Genomic DNA, 13316 nt, shown 5'->3' on the forward strand with positions numbered 1-13316 from the left:
TCTGGATTATGTAGATCTGGGTTATGTAGATCTGGGTTATGTAGATCTGGGTTAAGTAGAACTGGGTTATGTAGATCTGGGTTAAGTAGAACTGGGTTAAGTAGAACTGCGTTATGTAGATCTGGGTTAAGTAGAACTGGGTTATGTAGAACTGGGTTATGTAGATCTGGGTTAAGTAGAACTGGGTTATATAGAACTGGGTTATGTAGAACTGGGTTATGTAGATCTGAATTATATATAACTGGGTTATGTGGAACTGGGTTATGTAGATCTGGGTTATGTAGAACTGGGTTAAGTAGAACTGGGTTATGTAGATCTGGGTTAAGTAGAACTGGGTTATGTAGAACTGGGTTATGTAGATCTGGGTTATGTAGATCTGGGTTATGTAGATCTGGGTTATGTAGATCTGGGTTATGTAGATCTGGGTTAAGTAGAACTGGGTTATGTAGATCTGGGTTAAGTAGAACTGGGTTATGTAGATCTGGGTGGGTTATGTAGAACTGGGTTATTTAGAACTGGGTGGGTTATGTAGAACTGGGTTATGTAGAACTGGGTTATGTAGATCTGGGATATGTAGAACTGGGTTATGTAGAACTGGGTATTGTAGATCTGGGTTATGTAGATCTGGGTTATGTAGATCTGGGTTATATAGATCTGGGTTAAGTAGAACTGGGTTATGTAGATCTGGGTTATGTAGATCTGGGTTATGTAGAACTGGGTTTTGTAGATCTGTGTTATGTAGATCTGGGTTATGTAGATCTGGGTTATATAGATCTGGGTTATGTAGAACTGGGTTATGTAGAACTGGGTTATGTAGAACTGGGTATTGTAGATCTGGGTTATGTAGAACTGGGTTATGTAGATCTGGGTTATGTAGAACTGGGTTAAGTAGAACTGGGTTATGTAGATCTGGGTTATGTAGATCTGGGTGGGTTATGTAGAACTGGGTTATGTAGAACTGGGTGGGGTTATGTAGAAGTGGGTTATGTAGAACTGGGTTATGTAGATCTGGTTTATGTAGATTTGGGTAATGTAGATCTGGGTTATGTAGATCTGGGTTATGTAGAACTGGGTTATGTAGAACTGGGTATTGTAGATCTGGGTTATGTAGATCTGGGTTATGTAGATCTGGGTTATGTAGATCTGGGTTATATAGATCTGGGTTAAGTAGAACTGGGTTATGTAGATCTGGGTTATGTAGATCTGGGTTATGTAGAACTGGGTTATGTAGATCTGGGTTATGTAGATCTGGGTTATGTAGATCTGGGTTATGTAGAACTGGGTTATGTAGAACTGGGTTATGTAGAACTGGGTATTGTAGATCTGGGTTATGTAGAACTGGGTTATGTAGATCTGGGTTATGTAGAACTGGGTTAAGTAGAACTGGGTAATGTAGATCTGGGTTATGTAGATCTGGGTTATGTAGAACTGGGTTGTGTAGAACTGGGTATTGTAGATATGGGTTATGTAGATCTGGGTTATGTAGATCTGGGTTATGTAGATCTGGGTTATATATATATCTGGGTTAAGTAGAACTGGGTTATGTAGATCTGGGTTATGTAGATCTGGATTATGTAGAACTGGGTTATGTAGATCTGGGTTATGTAGATCTGGGTTATGTAGATCTGGGTTATATAGATCTGGGTTATGTAGAACTGGGTTATGTAGAACTGGGTTATGTAGAACTGGGTATTGTAGATCTGCGTTATGTAGAACTGGGTTATGTAGATCTGGGTTATGTAGAACTGGGTTAAGTAGAACTGGGTTATGTAGATCTGGGTTATGTAGAACTGTGTTAAGTAGAACTGGGTAATGTAGATCTGGGTTATGTAGATCTGGGTTATGTAGAACTGGGTTATGTAGAACTGGGTATTGTAGATATGGGTTATGTAGATCTGGGTTATGTAGATCTGGGTTATGTAGATCTGGGTTATATAGATCTGGGTTAAGTAGAACTGGGTTATGTAGATCTGGGTTATGTAGATCTGGATTATGTAGAACTGGGTTATGCAGATCTGGGTTATGTAGATCTGGGTTATGTAGATCTGGGTTATATAGATCTGGGTTATGTAGAACTGGGTTATGTAGAACTGGGTTATGTAGAACTGGGTATTGTAGATCTGGGTTATATTAATCTGGGTTATGTAGAACTGGGTTATGTAGATCTGGGTTATGTAGATCTGGGTTATGTAGAACTGGGTTATGTAGAACTGGGTATTGTAGATCTGGGTTATGTAGATCTGGGTTATGTAGATCTGGGTTATATAGATCTGGGTTAAGTAGAACTGGGTTATGTAGATCTGGGTTATGTAGAACTGGGTTATGTAGAACTGGGTATTGTAGATCTGGGTTATGTAGATCTGGGTTATGTAGATCTGGGTTATATAGATCTGGGTTAAGTAGAACTGGGTTATGTAGATCTGGGTTATGTAGAACTGGGTTATGTAGATCTGGGTTATGTAGAACTGGGTTATGTAGAACTGGGTTATATTAATCTGGGTTATGTAGAACTGGGTTATGTAGATCTGGGTTATGTAGATCTGGGTTATATTAATCTGGGTTATGTAGAACTGGGTTATGTAGATCTGGGTTATGTAGATCTGGGTTATGTAGATCTGGGTTATCTAGAACTGGGTTATGTAGAACTGGGTTATATTAATCTGGGTTATGTAGAACTGGGTTATGTAGATCTGGGTTATGTAGAACTGGGTTATGTAGATCTGGGTTATGTAGATTTGGGTAATGTAGATCTGGGTTATGTAGATCTGGGTTATGTAGAACTGGGTTATGTAGAACTGGGTATTGTAGATCTGGGTTATGTAGATCTGGGTTATGTAGATCTGGGTTATATAGATCTGGGTTAAGTAGAACTGGGTTATGTAGATCTGGGTTATGTAGAACTGGGTTATGTAGATCTGGGTTATCTAGAACTGGGTTATGTAGAACTGGGTTATGTAGATCTGGGTTATGTAGATCTGGGTTATATTAATCTGGGTTATGTAGAACTGGGTTATGTAGATCTGGGTTATGTAGATCTGGGTTATGTAGATCTGGGTTATCTAGAACTGGGTTATGTAGAACTGGGTTATATTAATCTGGGTTATGTAGAACTGGGTTATGTAGATCTGGGTTATCTAGAACTAGGTTATGTAGATCTGGGTTATATTTATCTGGGTTATGTAGAACTGGGTTATGTAGAACTGGGTTATGTAGATCTGGGTTATGTAGAACTGGGTTATGTAGAACTGGGTTATGTAGATCTGGGTTATGTAGAACTGGGTTATGTAGATCTGGGTTATGTAGATCTGGGTTATGTAGATCTGGGTTATCTAGAACTGGGTTATGTAGATCTGTGTTATATTTATCTGGGTTATGTAGAACTGTTTTTACGGGCAGAGCTATTTGGATGTAGGGGGCACACAGAGCCATCGAATGGATTTGTCTGCAGGAGTCTATAGAGTCCATCATAAGACAAAGGTCCCCCGTGTAGCCTCTAACAGGGCTACTGGGGGCAAGTGCTGTTAGTGTAGCAGCAGCAGCGCTACCCATGAAGGCTACCGGCACTATGGCACACGCATAGGGGGTGAGTGCCCGGCCGCCTTTGTCTCCCCCAGTAGCTACTCATTTGTGGCGGAGTCTACCATTACGGGGTGACCCAGGACCTGTCACTGATGGTGTTGAACGGGATTCGTAGCGTGCTAACCGTTGCGCCACCGCTCCCCACACATTCTCACACACACACACGTGTACAATATGTACACGTGTGTGTGTGTGTACATATTGTACACGCACACGTGCGCGTATGTGCATACATAGACACACATTCGCCTATATATACACACGCATATGTACACGCACATATGCACACGCACACGAATCAAAACGTATGCACATAATGAAGACAAAGATTCCCCGTTTAGCCTCTTAACAGATTGTAGGGGCAAGTGCTGTAAGCGAGCACCAGACACACACACATATATATAGACACACACACACATATATAGATACACAGACACACACATACAGATAAACATAGACACACACACATAGATGTATAGACACACAGACACACACACACAGACACACATATATACATACAAAGACACACACACATACACCCAGATACATAGACACACACATATAGACACACAGACACACACAGATGTAGACACACAGACACACACACATATAGACACACACACACAGATGTAGACACACAGACACACACACATATAGACACACAGACACACACAGATGTAGACACACAGACACACACAGATATAGACACACAGACACACACACATATATAGACACACAGACACACACACACATATATAGACACACAGACACATACAGATGTAGACACACAGACACATACAGATGTAGACACACACACATATATAGACACACAGACACACACACACATATATAGACACACACACACACGCAGATGTAGACACCCACACACATATATAGACACACAAACACACATATATAAATACAGACACACACACATATATATAGACACACATACAGATGTAGACACACAGACACACACATATATAGACACACACATATAGACACACAAACACACAGATGTAGACACACAGACAGATAGACACACACAGACACACACAGATAGACAGACACACACAGACACACACAGATACACACAGACGCACACAGACACACACAGACAGACACACAGACAGATAGACACACACAGACAGAGAGAGATAGACACACACAGACAGAGAGACACACACAGACACACAAACAGACACACGCACATAGACGCACACATGGACAGACAGAGAGACAAGACGGAGTGAGAAAGAGGCAGACGGGGACAGAGAGACAGATAGGGAGAGAAAGACAGGGAGAGAGAGAGACGGGGAGAGACAAAGAGAGACAGAGAGAGAGAGACGGACAAAGAGAGACAAAGAGAGACAGAGAGAGAGACGGACACACACACATATAGATACACAGACACACACACAGATGTGGACACCCACACACATATGTAGACACACAAACACATATATAAACACACAGACACACGCACATATATAGACACACAGACACACACACACCTATATAGACACACAGACACACACATATATAGACACACACACACACATATAGACACACAAACACAAACATATATAAACACACAGACACACACACACATATATAGACACACAGACACATACAGATGTAGACACACAGACACACACACATATAGATACACAGACACACACACACGTAGACACACATATATAGACACACAGACACACACATATTTATAAATACACAGATACACAGATGTAGACACACAGATATACACATATATAGACACACACAGACAGACACAGATACAAAGACACACAGACACACACAGATATACATAGACACACACAAAAAAACAAAGATCCCCCATATAGCCTGTAACAGACTGTAGGGGCAAGTGCTGTTAGCGAGCACCTATGAAGGCCGGAACGGTACACGAGGGGGTGGGTGGCCAGCACCACGCCCGACCGCCTTTGTCTCCCCAGTGGCAATGTTTACACACCGCACCAGGTACTCATTTGAGGCTGAGTCGACCTAGGGGAGGCCCGGGACCGGTTCAGATAATCGTCACTGACGGTGTTGGTCGTGAGCGGGAATCGAACCCGTGTCGCCAGGTTCATAGCGCAGCGTAGCGCTAACCACTACACTACCGCTCCCCACCTATGTGTGTGTCTGTGTGTATACATCTGTGTGTGTCTAATCACACAGACACACACACACATATATATAGACACACATATATAGACACACAGACACACGCAGATGTAGACACAGACACATATATAGACACACAGACACACACACATATATATAGACACACAGACACACACATATATATAGACACACTGACACACATTTATAAACACACAGACACACACACAGATTACACACACATATATATACATACAAAGACACACACACATGCACCCAGATACAGAGACACATATAGACACACAGACACACACATATATAGACACACAGACACACACACAGATATAGACACACACAAATATATAGACACACAGACACACACACATATATACACACAGACACACACAGATGTTTACAAACACACAGACACACATATATAGACACACAGACACACAGATACAGAGACACACACATATAGACACACAGATACAGAGACACATACACACAGACATATACACAAAGACACACAGACACACAGACATACATAGACAGATACAGAGACACAGACACACACAGATATATACACAAAGACACACACACACATACACACGGACGTATAGACACACACAAACACACACAGATACACAAATATATAGACACACAGACACACACAGATACAAAGACACATACACACAGATATAGACACACACATACACACAGATATAAAGACACATATATATAGACACACATATATACACAAATATATATACACACACATATAGGCACACAGATACAGAGACACATACATCACATATATACACAAAGACACACACACATATATAGATACACACAGACACACGCATGTATATAGACAACGATACAAACACATACACACAGACATATACACAAAGACACACACACATACACTCATATACATAGACGCACATACACACAGACATATAGACACACATACACACACATACACACACATATATACACAAAGACACATACACACACATAGATATGTAGACAACCAGACACAAACATACACACACAGACACAAACATACACACACAGACACACACAGATATACACATACACACATATATACACAAAGACACACACACATAGATATATAGACACAGACACAAACATACACACAGACACACACATACACACATATATACACAAAGACACATACACACACATAGATATATAGACACACAGGCACACACAGACACACACAGACACACATACACACATATATACACCCACAAAGACACACACGCATATATAACCACACAGACACGAAGACAGACACGTAGATATACACATAGATATATACACAGACACACACAAACACATGAATATACACATAGACGCAGACGCTTAGATATACAAATAGACACACAAACACATAGACACACACACACAGACACACACACACAGACACACACACAGACACACACACATAGATACACACACAGACACACACACAGACACACACACACAGACACACACACATAGACACACACACATGGATACACACACATAGACCTGCACACAGACACACACACAGACACACACACAGACACACACACAGACACACACACACAGACACACACACATAGATACACACACAGACACACACACAGACACACACACATAGACACACACACATGGATACACACACATAGACACACACACACAGACACACACACATAGACATACACACAGACATATACACAAAGACACACACACATACACTCATATACATAGACGCACATACACACAGACATATAGACATACATACACACACATACACACACATATATACACAAAGACACATACACACACATAGATATGTAGACACACAGACACAAACATACACACACAGACACAAACATACACACAGACACACACAGATATACACATACACACATATATACACAAAGACACACACACACATATATATATATAGACACAGACACAAACTTACACACACAGACACACACATACACACATATATACACAAAGACACATACACACACATAGATATATAGACACACAGGCACACACAGACACACACAGACACACACATACACACATATATACACGCACAAAGACACACACGCATATATAACCACACAGACACGAAGACAGACACGTAGATATACACATAGATATATACACAGACACACACAAACACATGAATATACACATAGACGCAGACGCTTAGATATACAAATAGACACACAAACACATAGATACACACACAGACACACACACACAGACACACACACACACAGACACACACACAGACACAGACACACACATAGACACACACACAGACACACACACACACAGACACACACATAGATACACACACATAGACACACACACACATAGACACACACACAGACACACACACATAGACACACACACAGACACACACACACAGACACACACACACACAGACACACACACAGACACACACACGTTATGTATGCATTACTACCTGCCACAGGTGTGTCTATACGGTTACTAGATCGGTACTTAATCACCACAGAGTGCATCACGCACAGATACTACGATGATTATTATGATGATGATCGTGTTGTTGTAACCAGCTCTTTATCAGGAGGCCTGACCTGGCCATCACAAACGATAGCAGCATCAGGCACGTGGCCGATACCGTGTAGCCCACTGTCAGACTTGAGTCTGTTTCTATAGGTGTGTGTGTGTCTATGTGTGTGTGTCTGTGTGTGTGTCTATGTGTGTGTGTGTCTATGTGTGTGTGTGTCTATGTGTATATCTAAGCGTCTACAGATACAGGCTTGAGTCTGTATCTGTAGGTACAGGTTGAGTCTGTATCTGTAGGCTTGAGTCTGTATCTGTGTGTGTGTCTATGTGTGTGTCTGTGTCTATGTGTGTGTGTGTCTATGTGTGTGTGTGTCTATGTGTGTGTGTCTGTGTGTGTGTCTATGTGTGTGTGTCTATGTGTGTGTATCCATGTGTGTGTGTCTATGTGTGTGTGTCTATGTGTGTGTGTGTCTATGTGTGTGTGTCTATGTGTGTGTATGTCTATGTGTGTGTGTCTGTGTGTGTGTCTATGTGTGTGTGTCTATGTGTATATCTAAGCGTCTACAGATACAGGCTTGAGTCTGTATCTGTAGGTACAGGTTGAGTCTGTATCTGTAGGCTTGAGTCTGTATCTGTGTGTGTGTCTATGTGTGTGTCTGTGTGTATGTCTGTGTGTGTGTGTCTATATGTGTGTATCTATGCGTGTGTGTCTGTGTGTGTGTGTCTATGTGTGTGTGTCTATGTGTGTGTGTCTGTGTGTGTGTGTGTCTATGTGTATATCTAAGCGTCTACAGATACAGACTTGAGTCTGTATCTGTAGGCTTGAGTCTGTATCTGTAGGTACAGGTTGAGTCTGTATCTGTAGGTACAGACTTGAGTCTGTATCTGTAGGTACAGACTTGAGTCTGTTTCTATAGGTACAGACTTGAGTCTGTATCTGTAGGCTTGAGTCTGTATCTGTAGGTACAGGTTGAGTCTGTATCTGTAGGTACAGGTTGAGTCTGTATCTGTAGGTACAGGCTTGAGTCTGTATCTGTAGGCTTGAGTCTGTATCTGTAGATACAGGTTGAGTCTGTATCTGTAGGTACAGATTGAGTCTGTATCTGTAGGTACAGGTTGAGTCTGTGTCTGTAGGCTTGAGTCTGTATCTGTAGGTACAGGTTGAGTCTGTATCTGTAGGTATAGGTTGAGTCTGTATCTGTAGGTACAGGTTGAGTCTGTATCTGTAGGTACAGACTTGAGTCTGTATCTGTAGGCTTGAGTCTGTATCTGTAGGTACAGGTTGAGTCTGTGTCTGTAGGCTTGAGTCTGTATCTGTAGGCTTGAGTCTGTATCTGTAGGTACAGGTTGAGTCTGTATCTGTAGGTACAGGTTGAGTCTGTGTCTGTAGGTACAGGTTGAGTCTGTATTTGTAGGTACAGGTTGAGTCTGTATCTGTAGGCTTGAGTCTGTATCTGTAGGTACAGGCTGAGTCTGTGTCTGTAGGTACAGGTTGAGTCTGTATTTGTAGGTACAGGTTGAGTCTGTATCTGTAGGTACAGGTTGAGTCTGTATCTGTAGGTACAGGTTGAGTCTGTATCTGTAGGGTTGAGTCTGTATCTGTAGGGTTGAGTCTGTATCTGTAGGTACAGGTTGAGTCTGTATCTGTAGGTACAGCTTGAGTCTGTATCTGTAGGTACAGGTTGAGTCTGTATCTGTAGGTACAGGTTGAGTCTGTATCTGTAGGCTTGAGTCTGTATCTGTAGGTACAGGTTGAGTCTGTATCTGTAGGCTTGAGTCTGTATCTGTAGGTACAGGATGAGTCTGTATCTGTAGGTACAGACTTGAGTCTGTATCTGTAGATACAGGTTGAGTCTGTATCTGTAGATACAGGCTTGAGTCTGTACCTATAGGTACAGGTTGAGTCTGTATCTGTAGGTACAGGTTGAGTCTGTATCTGTAGGTACAGGTTGAGTCTGTGTCTGTAGGTACAGGTTGAGTCTGTATCTGTAGGCTTGAGTCTGTATCTATAGGTACAGGTTGAGTCTGTATCTGTAGGCTTGAGTCTGTATCTGTAGGTACAGGTTGAGTCTGTATCTGTAGATACAGGTTGAGTCTGTATCTATAGGTACAGGTTGAGTCTGTATCTGTAGGCTTGAGTCTGTATCTGTAGGTACAGGTTGAGTCTGTATCTGTAGGTACAGGTTGAGTCTGTGTCTGTAGGTACAGGTTGAGTCTGTATCTGTAGGCTTGAGTCTGTATCTATAGGTACAGGTTGAGTCTGTATCTGTAGGCTTGAGTCTGTATCTGTAGGTACAGCTTGAGTCTGTATCTGTAGATACAGGTTGAGTCTGTATCTGTAGGCTTGAGTCTGTATCTGTAGGTACAGGTTGAGTCTGTATCTGTAGATACAGGTTGAGTCTGTGTCTGTAGGTACAGGTTGAGTCTGTATCTGTAGGCTTGAGTCTGTTTCTATAGGTACAGGTTGAGTCTGTATCTGTAGGCTTGAGTCTGTATCTGTAGGTACAGGTTGAGTCTGTATCTGTAGGCTTGAGTCTGTATCTGTAGGTACAGGTTGAGTCTGTATCTGTAGGCTTGAGTCTGTATCTGTAGGTACAGACTTGAGTCTGTATCTGTAGGTACAGGTTGAGTCTGTATCTGTAGGTACAGACTCAACCTGTACCTACAGATACAGACTTGAGTCTGTATCTATAGGTACAGACTTGAGTCTGTATCTGTAGGTACAGGTTGAGTCTGTACCTACAGATACAGACTCAAGTCTGTATCTACAGATACAGGTTGAGTCTGTATCTGTAGGTACAGGATGAGTCTGTATCTGTAGGTACAGACTTGAGTCTGTATCTGTAGGTACAGACTTGACAGATACAGGCGTCAATCGATTAGGACAGTGGGCTACGTACGGTGCAAAAGAAGTTCTACATACAGTCTGCCCATACAGGCATCATTGTGAATACAGCACTCCAGGTAGACACGTCAGACGATGGCTTTTGTGATGACGGTGGTGATGGTGGTGGTGATGGTGGTGGTTATTGTGATAGTGGTGGTGGTTATTGTGATGGTGGTGGTGATGGTGGTGGTGATGGTTATTGTGATGGTGGTGGTGATGGTGGTGGTGATGGTTATTGTGATGGTGGTGATGGTGGTGGTGATGGTTATTGTGATGGTGGTGGTGGTTATTGTGATGGTGGTGATGTTTATTGTGATGGTGGTGGTGATGGTTATTGTGATGGTAGTGGTGATAGTGGTGATGATGGTTATTGTAATGGTAGTGACGATGGTGGTGGTTATTCTGATATTGGTGGAGATGGTGGTGATGGTTATTGTGATGGTGGTGGTGATGGTGGTGGTGGTTATTGTGATGGTGGTGGTGATGGTGGTGGTTATTGTGATGGTGGTTATTGTGATGGTGGTGGTGATGGTGGTGATGGTTATTGTGATGGTGGTGGTGATGGTGGTGGTTATTGTGATGGTGGTGGTGGTTATTGTGATGGTGGTGGTGATGGTTATTGTGATGGTTATTGTGATTGTGGTGGTGGTTATTGTGATGGTGGTTATTGTGATGGTGGTGGTGATGGTTATTGTGATGGTTATTGTGATTGTGGTGGTGGTTATTGTGATGGTGGTGGTTATTGTGATGGTGGTGGTGATGGTTATTGTGATGGTAGTGGTGATGGTGGTGATGATGGTGGTGGTTATTCTGATATTGGTGGAGATGGTGGTGATGGTTATTGTGATGGTGGTGGTGGTGATGGTTATTGTGATGGCGGTTGAGATGATGATGTTGGTGGTGGTGATGATGGTGGTGGTGATGGTGGTGATGGTTCTTGTGATGGTGGTTGAGATGATGATGTTGGTGGTGGTGATGATGGTGGTGGTGATGGTTCTTGTGATGGTGGTTGAGATGATGATGATGTTGGTAGTGATGGTGATGCTGCTGCTGCTGCTGATGCTGCTGCTGCTGATGATGCTGCTGCTGATGATGCTGCTGCTACTAATCCTGATGATGCTGCTGTTGATGCTGCTGCTGTTGCTGCTGATGATGCTGCTGATGATGCTGATGCTGCTGCTGCTGATGATGCTGCTGCTGCTGATGATTATGATGCTGCTGATGCTGCTGCTGGTGATGCTGCTGCTGCTGATCTTCATGATAATGCTGCTGCTGCTGATGATGATGATGCTGCTGCTGATGATGCTGCTGCTGATGACGCTGCTGGTACCTGGTCTGGAGAGCTCTCTCTTGGCGGAGTCCGGGGACAAGTGATCCCGCTCGCATACACACAGAGAGTGGGGGGGGGGGGTGGGGGGAGAGTGGGGGGGGAGAGTGGAGGGAGAGTGGGGGGAGTGGGGGTGGAGAGTGGGGGGAGAGTGGGGGGGGGGGGAGTGGGGGGGAGTGGGGGGGGGAGTGGGGGGGGAGAGTGGGGGGAGAGTGGGGGGAGAGAGAGGGTGGGGAGAGGGTGGGGGAGAGTGGGGAGAGAGTGGAGAGAGAGGTTGGGGAGAGTGGGGGAGAGTGGAGAGAGAGGGTGGGGAGAGTGGGGGGAGAGAGAGAGTGGGGGGAGAGTGGGTGGGGAGAGTGGGGTGGGGAGAGTGGGTGGAGAGAGTGGGTGGGGAGAGTGGGTGGGGAGAGTGGGTGGGGAGAGTGGGTGGAGAGAGAGGGTGGGGAGGTGGGGGGAGAGAGAGTGGAGAGAGTGGGTGGGGAGAGTGGGGGGAGAGTGGGTGGGGAGAGTGGGTGGGGAGAGTGGGGGGAGAGGGAGAGTGGGTGGGGAGAGTGGGTGGGGAGAGTGGGTGGAGAGAGTGGGTGGGGAGAGTGGGTGGGGAGAGTGGGTGGGGAGAGTGGGTGGAGAGAGTGGGTGGGGAGAGTGGGTGGGGAGAGTGGGTGGGGAGAGTGGGTGGAGAGAGTGGGTGGGGAGAGTGGGTGGAGAGAGTGGGTGGGGAGAGGGTGGGGAGGTGGGGAGAGTGGGTGGGGAGAGTGGGTGGGGAGAGTGGGTGGAGAGAGTGGGTGGAGAGGGTGGGGA

At 44.0% G+C, this 13316-nt stretch overlaps 1 protein-coding gene across 1 annotated transcript in view; it reads right to left on the reverse strand.

Annotated features, from left to right (window-relative positions):
- Positions 1-12580, reverse strand: part of LOC116938015 (uncharacterized) — a 39411-nt gene extending 26831 nt beyond the window's left edge. Inside the window, exon 1 of the mRNA XM_076056584.1 lies at positions 12522-12580. The gene's annotated coding sequence lies outside the window, so the exon portion shown is untranslated. The remainder of the gene's footprint in view (positions 1-12521) is intronic.
- Between the last annotated feature and the right edge of the window lie 736 nt (positions 12581-13316).

The sequence above is a fragment of the Petromyzon marinus genome, chromosome 76, assembly GCF_048934315.1.
Source record: "Petromyzon marinus isolate PM22_M1 ecotype Great Lakes invasive population chromosome 76, UKy_Petmar_22M1.pri1.0, whole genome shotgun sequence".
In the NCBI taxonomy this organism is placed as follows: Eukaryota; Metazoa; Chordata; class Hyperoartia; order Petromyzontiformes; family Petromyzontidae; genus Petromyzon; species Petromyzon marinus.